Source organism: Sphaerodactylus townsendi, linkage group LG09, assembly GCF_021028975.2.
Source record: "Sphaerodactylus townsendi isolate TG3544 linkage group LG09, MPM_Stown_v2.3, whole genome shotgun sequence".
Classification (NCBI taxonomy): Eukaryota; Metazoa; Chordata; class Lepidosauria; order Squamata; family Sphaerodactylidae; genus Sphaerodactylus; species Sphaerodactylus townsendi.
The window spans coordinates 68,011,638-68,026,641 of record NC_059433.1 but is presented as its reverse complement, the minus strand read 5'-3'; positions in this window follow the sequence as shown (position 1 = coordinate 68,026,641).

The window sequence follows — 15,004 nt, the reverse complement described above, 5'->3', positions numbered from 1 at the left end:
TATTGCCTTTCCTTTGTGCTTCTTTCTTCTTCTTCTCAGGAGAATTACGGATCTTCATGGAAGCCATTTTATACTTTGTACCGGCAGGTGGACATACTTACTTCACATACACGCTACAGGGGTCAGTGCTATCAGTCACAGACCAGGAAAGGGATTTGGGCATCTTAGTTGATAGTTCCATGGGAATGTCAACTCGATGCATGGCAGCTGTGAAAAAGGCAAACTCTATGCTGGGGATAATTAGGAAAGGAGTTGATAATAAAACTGCAAGGATTGTCATGCCCTTATATAAAGCAGTGATGCGCTCGCACTTGGAGTACTGTGTTCAGTTCTGGTTGCCACATCTCAAAAAGCAGACAGAAAAAGTGCAGAGAAGGGCAGCGAGGATGATTGAGGGACTGGAGCACCTTCCCTATGAGGTGAGGCTGCAGCGCTTTGGGACGCTCTTTTTTTAGCTCTTGGAGAGGGAGACGTCCTGAGCTTGGGGGATATGGATTTAAGTCTATAAAATTATGCATGGGGTAGAAAATGCTTGTCAGAGAGAACTTTTTTCTCATCTTTCTCACAATACTAGAACCAGGGGCATCCATTGAAAAATGCTGGGGGAAGAATTAGGACTAATAACAAGAAACACTTCTTCACGCAACGTGTGATTGGTGTTTGGAATATGCTGCCACAGGAGGTGGTGATGGCCACTAACCTGGATAGCTTTAAAAGGGGCTGGGACAGATTTATGGAGGAGAAGTCGATCTCTGGCTACCAATCTTGATCCTCCTTGATCTGAGATTGCAAATGCCTTAGCAGACCAGGTGCTCGGGAGCAACAGCCGCAGAAGGCCATTGCTTTCACATCCTGCCTGTGAGGCTCCCCAAAAGGCACCTGGACCGGACCACTGCTTGGGGCAAGCAGAGAGCTGGACTAGATGGACTCTGGTCTGATCCAGCTGGCTTGTTCTTATGTTCTTAAGGCCATTGCTTTCACATCCTGCATGTGAGCTCCCAAAGACACCTGGTGGGCCACTGCGAGTAGCAGAGAGCTGGACTAGATGGACTCTGGTCTGATCCAGCTGGCTTGTTCTTATGTTCTTAAGGCCATTGCTTTCACATCCTGCAGGTGAGCTCCCAAAGGCACCTGACGGGCCACTGCGAGTAGCAGAGAGCTGGACTAGATGGACTCTGGTCTGATCCAGGTGGCTTGTTCTTATGTTCTTATGGACCAGTGGGGTAGGGGGAATTCAGCAAATGTGTATAACGGCTTCCTTCAAGTCAACAGTCTGGGCCCCAAAAGCTCCAGAAATTATTTGGCCCAGTTGGTTGTGGGCTTTCCACATTGTGGGGTTATGGTCTGGTAGATTTTACCATTTGGACTGCTTTCTAAGGCAGAGAATCCATTTTTATCTTGACCCGGAAGATCTTGGAAGCTAAGCAGGGTCAACCTGGTTAATACTTGGATGGGAGGCCACCAGGAACAAGATCTACCAGACCACGGCCACACAGCGTGGAAAGCCCACAGCAACCAGTTGAATCTGGCTGTGAAAGCCTGTGACCATCCTTTGGCCCAGATTTGGCAACCACATGGGTACCATGAAAACAAGCCAAATTGTGTGTAACGTATATGACAGAGGAACAAAACAGCGTGTCACACTCTGAAGACGGAGGATCAATATATTCAATAAATGTATTTATGTATATTTTATAATTGTCCAGTTACTGAATCCAATGATTGTACATCCCGTTTTTTCAACAATAAAAGCTCATTTTTGAGATATATAATCCATATATTCAATATCTACTGAACAAAAATAGTTCATTTTTTCAATATCTTTAGGATAATTATATTCCATTTAGAAAGTACTTCCCAAACGACTCGTGCGTTTATAAGTACGTTTTCACTGTAGTCTTCCTCAGGAGCAGCAATTCTTTCAGGAAAATTATTCTCATTTGCCATGCACAGGTCTTTCTACCAATAAATAAACAACATAGTATAATGTAAAAATGTTAAAAATGGTGTTAGATATTACTAGAATCTAATGTACAAATTATACTATGTTTATTTATTGGTAGAAAGACCTGTGCATGGAGGCTTTGAGCTGTGGAGGCTTATCTGGGGAACAAGATTAGCTTGTGCCCTCCAACACATGCCAGCGGGATAACCTTGCGCTAGATAGTCACAGTTTTTTTGGAGCTCTCTCAGCCCCACCTACCTCACAGGGTGTTTGTTGTGAGCGGAGAGGTAGATTGTAAGCCCCTTTGAGTCTCCTTACAGGGGAGAAAGGAGGGATATAAATCTAACTATTCTCCTTCTACTACTCTAAAGTGTGTTTGGGGTTCTTTAGTGTCATGATCAGTGAGGAAAATGTACACAGAAACTTGGAACAGTATAGTCTTCTGTTGGTGTGTATTTGCCTTTCATCTCCTTTTCAGCAGCTTCCCCTTAGCAAGATCCAAACCCATAGCCCCAAGTAGACACATGGCTGCGTCCCCCACCCCTGTGGTTTTTCTACTGCAGTCTCCTCCTGTTAAAACCCCTTTTTTTCCTTATTAAGAACAGTTGTCTGCCCTTCGATGTTCCCGTGCACAGTAAGATTTCAAAATTCATTATTTGCTGCTTATGATCTCACATGTCATCCTCTGTCTTCCACTGTTCTAACAATAAATGCCACGGTAATCTGCCAATTTTGATTTCAGAGGGGGATTCTGTTACTTGGCTTGTGTGGAAATTATCCCGAGCCTTCGTTGCGTTTGATTCTGGCCTCTCTCAAGGTCAGGCGGGGTGGGGGGAAGGGCAGAAAAAGACTTTGCAAGAGCATTTTGATGCAAAGCTGAGCTCATGTGTCCATAAGGACTGCTTTATTGCCATTGAGGCAATGAGGGGTAGTAGTTAGGGGTGGTGGACTCTAATCTGGAGAACTGGGTTCAATTCCCCACTCCTCCACATGTGCAGTGGATCCTCATCTGGTGAACCAGGTTTGTTTTCCCCACTCCTACACATGAAACCTGCTGGGTGACCTTGGACTAGTCAGAGTTCTCTCAGAACTCTCTCAGTCACACCTACCTCACAAGGGTCGATTCCGCACTTGCATTATTGACCTAAGTTCGAGCTGCGGTCGACCAAAGTGTTCCGCACAACCACTGGGATCGACGTGGTTTTGTACCAGCTTCGCCCTGTGTAACGGTCAAATTTCCAACTCCAGTTGGGAACTACTACTTTTTCAGGGAAGCACGCTCGAACTCAGCTCAATTCCAGTAAAGTGCGGAATCTCTGGTGCCAGGAGTCCCCCATTCAGCCAATCACAGCTGAGTGTTTCGGGCATGCATACAGCTGGCCAATCAAAAAACACCACCTTCGTCCCTCCACTCCTGTGGCAGTTTTTTAATAACGTGTGTGGGGATAGACGGAACATGGCCCTAGTACAGTAGCCAATCGGAACGGAGCAGCGAAGAGGCACAGGATGATTCCGCCCTCCGAGCTGGGATCAAGCTGGTTGCAGTGGGGAACAACAATGGCTTCGACCTAGGTCAGTACCCTTCTCAGGGAACTGGGTCGAACCTATTTTACTCGTGTGCGGAATCGCCCAAGGTGTGTGTTGTGGGGAGAGGAAGGGAAGGAGTTTGTAAGCTGCTTTGAGACTCCTTACAGTTGAGGAAAGCGAGGTATAAATCCAAAATTCTCATCTTCTATTTCATTGGGAAGCATGTACTGATGTGTACCCCAGTTTCCAGTGAGAAAGAGAGAAAAATTTCTCTCTGTCAAGGCAGTCATACAGATGTACCAATAAATGCCAATGGTAGCAAGCAATTGAATTTGCCAGCCTGCTTGCAGTCTGTTAGCTGGCATGGTGGTAGACTTGGATCTGGGAAACCCAGGTTTGACTACCCGCTCAGCTGTGAAAGCTTGCTGGGTGACCTTGGGCCAAATGCATGTGCTCAGCCTGACCTGGCTCACAGGGTTGGTATGACGTTAAAATAGAGAAGTAAAATGATGTGGGGTACCACTTTGGGTGCCCGTTGGAGAGAAAAGTGGGACAAAATTAAGATCAAATGGAAACAAATGAATTGAATAACTGGTTGGTATTCACTCCAAAGACTAATCTCTCAGGAGTCCGTCTACATGCTCAGGTTCTAGAAGGCCTTGAGTAGATCATGTGATCTAGGGTGGGCCTGGGGTTCAGCGATAGAGTGTTTGATTGGCATGCAGAAGTTTCCAGGTTCAATCCTTGGTATTTGCTTTTAAAAGGTGGTTGATTTGCTTTTAAAAGGTGGTAGAAAAGGTGCCGAGAAGGGCAATGAGGATGATTGAGGGACTGGAGCACCTTCCTTATGAGGAGAGGCTGCAGCATTTGGGACTCTTTAGTTTGGAGAGGAGACATCTGAGGGGGGATATGGCTGAAGTCTATAAAATTATGCATGGGTTGGAAAACGTTGACAGAGAGAAATTTTTCTCTCTTTCTCACAATACTAGAACCAGGAAGCATACATTGAAAATGCTGGGGGGAAGAATTAGGACTAATAAAAGGAAACACTTCTTCACGCAACGTATGATTGGTGTTTGGAATCTGCTGCCACAGGAGGTGGTGATGACCACTAACCTGGATAGCTTTAAAAGGGGCTTGGACAGATTGATGGAGGAGAAGTCGATTAATGGCTACCAATCTTGAACCTCCTTGATCTGAGATGGCAAATGCCTTAGCAGACCAGGTGCTCGGGAGCAGCAGCTGCAGAAGGCTATTGCTTTCACATCCTGCATGTGACCTCCCAAAGGCACCTGGTGGGCCACTGCGAGTAGCAGAGAGCTGGACTAGATGGACTCTGGTCTGATCCAGCAGGCTAGTTTTTATGTTCTTATGATGATTGGGTTTGAGTGAACTAGATTTACCTTTATGGACTAAGAATCTGACTAAGTGTAAGGCAGCTTCGCGTAATTCATGTGATGAACTGCTGGGTCACTACAATGCAGTACCTTCACCAGCCAGGTATGTGAGGGGCGCCAAAGTTCAAGAGTTAGCTTCTTCTCCTGGCCAGCCTCCATGGAAACACAGAGAGAAGACTGGTTGGTGGAATCCTCAGTGCCTTATGTCCCCAGGAGAAATCTTAAATAACTGTTGAATAACTGTAAATAGTAACAGTTGAAGCTACATGAGAGAGCAGCCCTTTCAGCACAAAATCTCCTAAAATGTTTGTGAAATGTTTGTGAAATGTTTTCAACCCCCCTTTTGTTCACACTCACCCTTTGGAAACCATTCCTGGCGGCCATTTTGTGATTTATCTCTTATTATTTTTAATTCTGTGTTCAATCAATGCTTCAATGCTTCACAGAATTTCGTGCTGCATTCTCTCTCTACTCTTTTTTTAAATAATATCAATATCGTTAAAACATTACAATTACAAAACTTCGTTTTTGATACATAAATACCTTAATTTATCCAGTGTATTTCTAAAATTGTAAGTATCTAGTACAGATAATTTTCTCTCTCAGTTTGACTTCCCATTTGGATTTAGTAACTTAATATTACCGTCAAAATTGACCTTATTTGGCTAACCTTTCTTCAAGTTCAGATGTGAAAAACAAAAAGAAAACCAGTGATTTGAGTCCTCTGTTTTTTTTCTTTTCCCGTCCTAACCTTTTCCTTATCTCCCATCCTCTAACTATCTTTATTTATTCCGTTTATCTATATAATATCAATCGAGATTGGGGGATTTAAGTTCTCATTTCCTCACCGTTTTCTCTACTCTTTAGATGCTCAATGCTTCAAAGATTGCCCCCCCCCAATTTAAAAAAAAACAGAGAAATGCTACACATAAACAGGTGAGGAGGAATGGAGTAAGCTCAGAAAATAACACTGAGGAGGAGGTTCAGGAAAGCAGAGGAGCTTGGGAAATATTGTAAATAGACCACACAGCAACTGAAGACATTTTCAAAGCATTTCAGCCAGAGAATTGCTTTAAAATGGCATTTAAAATGTTTTGAAGCTGGAAATAAAACATTTGGGGGGGGGGGACCCTGTAGAACTCCACAGAAGACACGTTGCATTTATTGCCTCAAAACATTTTACATGAATTCTGCGGAAAAGCCCTGTGAAATCTACACTACAAGGCCCTGCCGAAATGCCAGAAAAGCCTTGTATCCCCAGGATGAACCTTACATAAATGTCAAATAACTGTAAAATTGTAACGGTTGAAGTTACGCGAGAGAGTGAAACCTAGATTAGAAGGCCCTGCCGAAACACCATTACGGCACAACAAAATGCTGCTAAAGCCTTGCATTCCCAGGATAAACCTTGCACAAGTGTTGTATAACTGTAGAACAGGAACAGTCGAAGCTGCACGGGAGAGTGAAATCTAGATTCGAAGGCCCTGCCGAAATGCCATTCAAGTAAAAGACTTATTTTTGCTGCGAAAAGTTCGGCCAAAACGCAGCCTCTGCCGAAAGGAGAAAGAACTTTTGTCCACTTCCGACAGCAATGTGATTAGCTGCTGTTTCCTTGCTGCTTTCAAGAAACGGGCTGGCGGGAGGGTCTCCCCCCGGGCTGCAAAGCGTTCGGGGCAATAATGATTTAACAAGACCATTTAGGCTGTGTTGATGCTTCCGCCGTAGGCACAAGTGCGCTGTCAGACTTCGGGCTCTATTGGAGCATCGGTCTGTTCTGCCGAGGGCTCTCAAGACTAGCTTAGCCATTTTCTGTGCTCGGTGTCTGGATTAGCCCCCAATGAGGGCTCCTTCCCATCGACTCCTTCACTGAAGTGCCCAGCGTTTCTTTCTTTCTTTTTCTTTGCCTGTCAAAAAGCATGAGCCAACTGAATGTGTTGATTGTGGATCTCGGCTATGCGCTCATCATCACTTCTCCTGCACACCCTTCCCCCCCTTCCCAGTAGAAAAGTCTTATCCAGTATCTCTCATCTCTGATCACGGGGAAATCAGGCCACTCCACTTTATAACCTATCTGAGATGACATTTGCCTGTCTCGCCGCTGTATTTAAACTGGGGAGTCAGTTTGGGGAGTTTGTGAATGAACAGCTCCCCCTACTGGCCACTGTCTGTTTTCCAAAAAATGGGGGAGGGAATGTGATTTTTATGCAGAACGATAGATTGCCCAGGTTAGCCCGACCTCGTCATATCTCAGGACCTAAGCAGAGTTGGCCCTGATTATTATTGGAGGAATATCAAGGATGCTACGCAGAGGCAGGCAATGGCAAACTACCACTGAATGTCTCTTGCCTTAAAACTTCAAGGAGTTGGGAGAAATTGGCTCCAACTTGATGGCAAAAAAGGAGAGATAGAAAAAGTGCAGAGAAGGGCAACGAGGATGATTGAAGCATTGGAGCACCTTCCTTATGAGGAGAGGTTGCAGAATTTTGGACTCTTCAGTTTGGAGAGGAGACATCTGAGAGGGGATATGATTGAAGTCTATAAAATTATGCATGGGGTAGAAAATGTCGACAGAGAGAAATTTTTCTCTCTTTCTCACAATACTAGAACCAGGGGGCATCCATTGAAAACGCTGAGGGGAAGAATTAGGACTAATAAAAGGAAACACTTCTTCACGCAACGTGTGGTTGGTGTTTGGAATATGCTGCCACAGGAGGTGGTGATGGCCACTAACCTGGATAGCTTTAAAAAGGGCTTGGACAGATTTATGGAGGAGAAGTCTATCTATGGCTGCCAATCTTGATCCTCCTTGATCTCAGATTGGAAATGCTTTAGCAGACCAGGTGCTCGGGAGCAGCAGCAGCAGCAGCAGGCCCTTGCTTTCACATCCTGCATGTTAGTGTAACTTCTATCTGTGGGTTCTGTGGGGCAGAACTTGGAATGGTTTGAAAACACATTATTTTGCGTGTGCAGAAGGGGCCTAGATGAATTCCACATGTGTTTTGTTACTTAGAAATTATCCTGGTGACTATTTCTCCCCCGCCAGAGTCAGTGAACCATTCTTTTGCACCCCTGACTCTTCAGGCTGAATCAGGACCATTGGTGTTGTTTACATTCTGAGGGTATGGTTAACACAGCAAAGCTAGAAAGGTAAGTGTTATCAAGTGCCAGTGTTCTGAACAGACTTCTACTTTTATACTGCTGGGGAGAAGAATTAGGACTAATAAAAGGAAACACTTCTTCACGCAACGTATGATTGGTGTTTGGAATATGCTGCCACTCACCTGGATAGCTTTAAAAAGGGCTTGGACAGATTTATGGAGGAGAAGTCGATCTGTGGCTACCAATCTTGATCCTCCTTGATCTGAGATTGCAAATGCCTTAGCAGACCAGGGGCTCGGGAGCAGCAGCAGCAGAAGGCCATTGCTTTCACCTGCTGCATGTGACCTCCCAAAGGCACCTGGTGGGCCACTGCGAGTAGCAGAGTGCTGGACTAGATGGACTCTGGTCTGATCCAGCTGGCTAGTTCTTATGTTCTTATGTTCTTAAGGCCCTGGATGTATACACTTTGTATGCTTCATTGTTTTTGCAACAAACAAATAATTATTTCATAAATACTGGAATGCAATGATGTATAAACTTCCATTCCCATTACAAGAATGTTGCCTACCTTATAATTTTTTTTTTTAAAAAAAGGAAGATCCTTTAATAGATGTATGACTTTAGAAGGAATTTTCAGTGAGCTTTGGATTTGTGGCAAGGAGATCTTTCAGTTGCCAAGGAGATAACACATGCTAAGGCCATGTGTCTTTATGTTACTGAGACTGACCTGGAAAAAATAAATACACATAGAGCTGGAAGAGACCCAAGTGTCCAACCCTCTGCACAATGCAGAAAATTCACAACTATGTCCCCCACTCCTACTCAGATGAGCCCTATGCTCAGGAGAAGGCAAACAAGAAGAAGAAGAAGAAGAAGAAGAAGAAGAACAAGAAGAAGAACAAGAACAAGAAGAAGAACAAGAAGAAGAACAAGAAGAACAAGAAGAACAAGAAGAACAAGAACAAGAACAAGAACAAGAAGAAGGTATTGTCAAAGGCTTTCACAGCCGGAATCACTTGGGTGCTGTTTGGTTTCTGGGCTGTATGGCCGTGTTCTAGCAGCATTCTCTCCTGACGTTTCTCCTGCATCTGTTGCTGGCATCTTCAGAGGAAGACAGTGACTCATCAGCTCCACACAAACACAGGATGACTATAGACAGTAAAAAAATCAAAGGGAACAAAGGCAAGGCTACTTCTGTTCAGATGACCTCACCTAGTGACCTTGCTATCTTCTTTGTTACTCACATGCTAATGGGTGGATCCCACTCAACACATGTAAATCTAGCTTGCTAATTGCACCCTTTACTTGTTAACAGACAATGGTTCTTTCCCCCACCCTGGCCAATTGGTCATGCTGGCAGGGGCTGATGGGAATCGTAGTCCGTTAACATCTGGAGTGCCATAGGTTTGCCACCCCGGGTTTAAACTATTGGGTGTTTCTTCCTAACGTTTAGCTGGAGGCTCTTCAGCTGAAGCTGCCTTGTGTTTCTTAGACCCTCGGACGATCTATCAGAGCCAATTGATCAATAACTTAATTGCTTCTGTGCAGCTGCCGCGAACAATAGAACACCATCTATCCAAGCCCTGTCTACTCTTGGTAGCCGGTGGTCCCTGTCAGAGGTCATCCTCACCCTCTGCTATGTGAGATCATTTTGCTGTCCTTGTTCATGACTGGCAAACAGAATGTGAGCTGAGCTGGCAGTTGTTGGAGAACTCCTAAATAAGCTTCATGTCCTTTCCTTTTATGCTGCTCAAGCAACTAAGGTCTCGGGTCGTCAGGTTATTGTGGGTTTTCCGGGCTGTATGGTCATGTTCCAGTAGCATTTTCTCCTGACATTTCGCCTGTTTCTGTGGCTGGGATCTTCTGGTGGTAGTAAAGCAAGTAAAGTGTATACAGAGGTGGGATCCAGCAGGTTCTCACAGGTTCCTGAGAGTAGGTTACTAATGATTTGTGTGTGCCGAGAGGGGTTACTAATTGGTGATTTTGCCACTTGATTTTTGCCTTAGTTACGCCCTTCCTCTCAGCAGTAGCGTGCAGAACTTGAAGCAGTCTAGCAGGAGTTGCACTGGCGTGCGTGGCAGCCTGCACCTGCGTGCATTTGTTTCCTGCCCAAGGACTGGCGCAGCAGCTGCATCCTTGCCACAGCCCCGCCCAGGAATGCCACGCCACGCCCCATTGATGCTACGCCACAGTTTGAATCCCACCACTATGGGAACCTGTTACTAAAAATGTTGGATCCCACCACAGAGTGTATATACCTGTGGAATGTCTAGGGTGGGAGAAAGAACCATTTGCATTGGTTAACAAGTGTTAAGGGTGCAATTTGCTAGTGTGATTTACATGTGTTAAGTGGAATCCACCCATTTTAGCATATATATGTAACACTGAAGTTGCATAATCAATTTAGTGAGGGCATCTGCATAGCAGTTGCCTGGCATTTTAATCCATTTCATTGCTTCCTGCAGAGAGACATCCTGTGTCTGGGTGGTGTTTACTAACCATTGTCTTGATTCTAGTGTTCTTAAGTACCCGTAGCCAAATTTTGTCCATTTTCACAGTTTCTTCCTTTCTGTTGAAATTGTCCATGTGCTCGTGGATTTCAATGGCTTCTCTATACAGTCTGACGTAGTGGCTGTCAGAATGGTCCAGAATTTCTGTGTTTTCAAATAACATTCTGAGTCCAGCTTGGTTTAGCACATGTTCTGATATTACAGATTTTTTTTCCGGCTGAATTAGTCTACAATGCCTTTCATGTCATGTGCTATAGAAAGTGTCTTAACCTACTGCATCTGTGTATGGTTCTCTAGTTGCACAGTGGCAGATAGGAAGGCCCTCCAAAGGGTGATCACTACTGCACAGAGGATTATCGGCTGCCCTCTCCCCTCCTTGGAAGAACTCTATAATTCCCGAAGCCTAAAGAAAGCCCAAAATATTCTGAGAGACCCGTCTCATCCAGCACACTCTCTTTTTGAACTGTTACCATCCGGCAGACAATACAGGTCTATCAAAACTAGGACAAAGAGGCTTAGAGACAGCTTCTACTCTAGAGCTGTGGCGATGCTGAACTCCGCGGCTTCGTGTTGATGTGTTTGGGGCTGTGTAGGGATGGGGTGGAGGAAGGGGAAAGTGAGGATGGGTATGAGTCTGAAATTGTGTGCATCGAGGAATGCTGCTGTAAATTTCGTTGTGCGTGCACAATGACAATAAATGCTTATGCTTATGCTTATGTACTTTGATTTGTGTCTGGGTGCTGTGATTCATGGTCCCTATGTAGACTTGTCCACAGCTGCAAGGTATGTGATAGATTCCTGCAGAAGTTAGAGGATCCCTCTTATCCTTTGCTGAATGTAGCATTTGTTGGATTTTCTTGGTGGGTCTGAAGATTGTTTCAAGGTTATGTTTCTTCATCAGTTTCCCTATTAGATCAGCGTAGCAGGTCATGCTACACAGCTTTAAGGCCTCTCCATGCCAACCCGCCCAACCCATTCAATGGTGTTATGGTTCCTCCTTACATGCCATCTGGTTCTGAATCTGAGCTTCCCTGCTCCTCATCCAACCCTTTAACCACACCACGCTGGCTTAATCCGTCCATCCTAACCAGTTTTGCCTACGTTTGTATTTTAACTGGTTTAAAAATTGCTTTAATGATGTCCGTTTTGGAGGGGGAGGTTGATTGAAAAGATTTTTTTAAAGAGCTTTATAGCATGCACATGTAACCTCAGCTTGTGGGTTCTGTGGGGCAGAACTTGGAATGAGTTTGCAACAACAATTTTTTTAAAAAAACAAAATGGTTTACTTTCTTAACATATAACATATAACATCAACATTTAACATCACATTTCAAGGTCCTGTTCAGGTTGCATTTTCAAGTCCTTATATTTACAGTCTACTGATACTGCCAAGTCCAATTCTTCTTTGCAAGTGGGTTGGCTCCTGAAGACTCCAAGGGCTTGGTGAACAGGATTCAACATGATGAAGGTTTCCAGGAGAACTCTCACCCATTACAACCACAAAAAGAAACCCTGAAACAATAAACTCCAACATTTACAACATAGCAAAAATAAACAGCCACCTTCCCACTAGTTCCCAACAACATTGCAGTTACCTTAACAAGGTGTTAAGGGCTTATACAACCAAGGTCTGAGTCTGGTAGCCTTGTCTCCTCCAACTACATGAGGTCTGCTGCAGCCTCTTGCTGCTTTGAGTCTCCACCCCTTACTGGGTCAACCCATTCTGAGCATGGGGGTTACACACACTTCAAATGGTTATCTGACGAACGATTGAAAACGTGCACGCTAAACAAGGCGCCCTGACTTCCTGCCAGGACAGGAAGTCAGGGTGCAAACTTTGTAAATAGACCAATCAAAAACTGGTTTGCCAAGATGGAGCCTTGGAATGTTTGCTGAAGTGCGCAAGGAAGAAGTCAGCCTTTCTTTCTTTCTTTTCTGGCGTTGTTTTATACAATGACTGCAACATTCCTGGGCTGTTTTCCAGAATGGTTGCTAGCGGGGAGGGGAGAGGAGGAGGCGGAGATTCATGCTCCATATGGGATCTCTTAACTGGCAGCTGAAACAGCCGAACGCTCTCTGGAGAAAAACACAGAATATGAAACCAAACAGCGGGCCTCAGCAATTTAGACCACCGCTAACTACTTTCCATGAGATGGGAACCTCTTTCCTTTAATAACTCCAGGAGCCCAAGCACCGACTGAAATGTATCCCCTTGATTCTTAACACGTCTCCATTAATAATGCAGGCTGTTTGTTTCGCAGCGACAGAATTTTTAAACCGAACATCTTTGGAAACTCTTTCAGATGGATGTTGCTTGTCTAATTAGCAATATGTTTGTCACATTTCTGCCTCATTCCGAGGAGAATTGCTCCCCGAATGCGGCAGATTTCATTGCATCTCATTAAGAATGTATGGCCCATTACAGTTTTGATACCTGTAATAGTATTGACTCTTCCGTGGGAGGATGAGAAAAAAAAGAACCTCCACACAACAGCCGTTTTCAAAGGCTGTCTTTAAAAAGAACGGGGATGGCACGGAAATCTCAGACTTGGACAGGAAATAAATGTGGCCATTGGCGCATTCCGCACATCAATAAGTCAGCTCTTTTGTTCCACTAATGCCTCGCTTTGAGAAGAAAATGCACCAAACTTGTAATGTCGCAGGGCCCAGGAAGCCGGAATCTTTGCGACTGGAGTCAAACGCTTCGGAGCAATAAAATCGTTGGATCGTAATTTGTCAAAGCAGATCATGTGACGCAAACAAGTCAGGTAGAGATATTGGCAGTCGGTCTAGAGCCGAGAAGACATCATTGCAATATTTGCTTTGAAAGAGGCACAGTTGCTGCGGCTGGAACAAATTGCTGTGGCGGTAGGTGGGGAATCGTTTATCTCAAGAACAGGTGTGGTGGTGTTCCAATGCTGTATGGCACCCTTTTGTTCCCCAGGCTGCTGCCTCTTCCCAGAGCCAATTTCCAGTGTAATATACTGCCTCTCCCAGCATGTTCCCAAAAGAGCCTTATAACTGACTGGTGGTCCCTGGCCCAAAACCTGCCCATGTCCTCAACCAGGTGACACCCAGGCACTGCAAGATTTGGTACAATTTTGCAGACCTTTTAAGCCAGAGCTGTTCTGCAAGGCCAGTGGTGGAGGACACCAAGCGTTCAGACAAGCTGGCCTTTTTTACCCCTTTCTCCTTTTCCTTCTTTACCCAGTTCTTTTTCCTTTTCCTATTAATCGTTGTAGGAGTAGTATTTGTTGGGGGGCTATGATTCGTTTTGATGTGCCTCTTTGGCCTAGATTCATGCTATGGCAGTATGGATACAAATAAGACGTTGATCTACTGTTTGATTGCTCTGGGTTATCCAATGTTTTTATGTATCATTTTATGGTTTTATGTAATAATGGGGTAAGACACCCTGAGCCCATAAGAAGAGAAGAAGAATAAACGTTGGATTTATATCCTGCTTTTCTCAAAAGCAGCAGTAGGAAGTTAAGAGCTCGTGTATCTAATCTGGAGGAACCGGGTTTGATTCCCAGCTCTGCCGCCTGAGCTGTGGAGGCTTATCTGGGGAATTCAGCCTGTGCACTCCCACACATGCCAGCTGGGTGACCTTGGGCTAGTCACAGCTTCTTGGGGCTCTCTCAGCCCCACCTACCTCCCAGGGTGTTTGTTGTGAGGGGGGAAGGGCAAGGAGATTGTAAGCCCCTTTGAGTCTCCTGCAGGAGAGAAAGGGGGGATATCAATCCAAACTCCTCCTCCTCCTCCTCCTCCTCCTCCTCCTCCTCCTCCTCTTCTTCTTCTTCTTCTTCTTCTTCTTCTTCTTCTTCTTCTTCTTCTTCTTCTTCTTCTTCAACTGTAACAAGTCTCAAAGTGGTTTACAAACTCCTTTCCCTTCCTCTCCCTACAACAGACACCTCGTGAGGTAGGTGAGGCTGAGAGAATTCTGAGAGAACTGGGACTGGCCCAAGGTTATTCAGCAGGTTTCATATGTAGGAGCAGGGAAACAAATCAAGTTCACCAAATAAGAGCCTGCCACTCATGTGGAGAAGCGGGGAATCAAACCCAGTTCTCCAGATTAGAGTCTGTTGCTGTTAATCACTATACCACATTGACGCCAAGAGGGTGTCTCTGTACAGGCCATAGAGCTGCCCTGTACTAAAGGATTCACAAAGTTATTTAGATAAATTATTAGGGACTGTGGTTTAGCTTACTGTTTAGCTTACTGACAAATAGGATCCTACTATGTAATTTTTCTATACTTTAATATGTCTTGTTGAGATGTATGTTTTGTTTCAGCTGTGTGTTCAGATTTCTGATTAGTTCTACAATTTTTACACAAAGTGAATCAATATAATCAACGGGATGTGGTATTCAGCAACAATTCAATTATTGTTTACTGAATACCACATCCCTTTGATTATATTGATTCACTTTGTGTAGTCACCTTGCATTGAACTGTGAAAGGGGGTCAATGAATGAATGAATGAATGAATGAATGAATGAATGAATGAATGAATGAATGAATG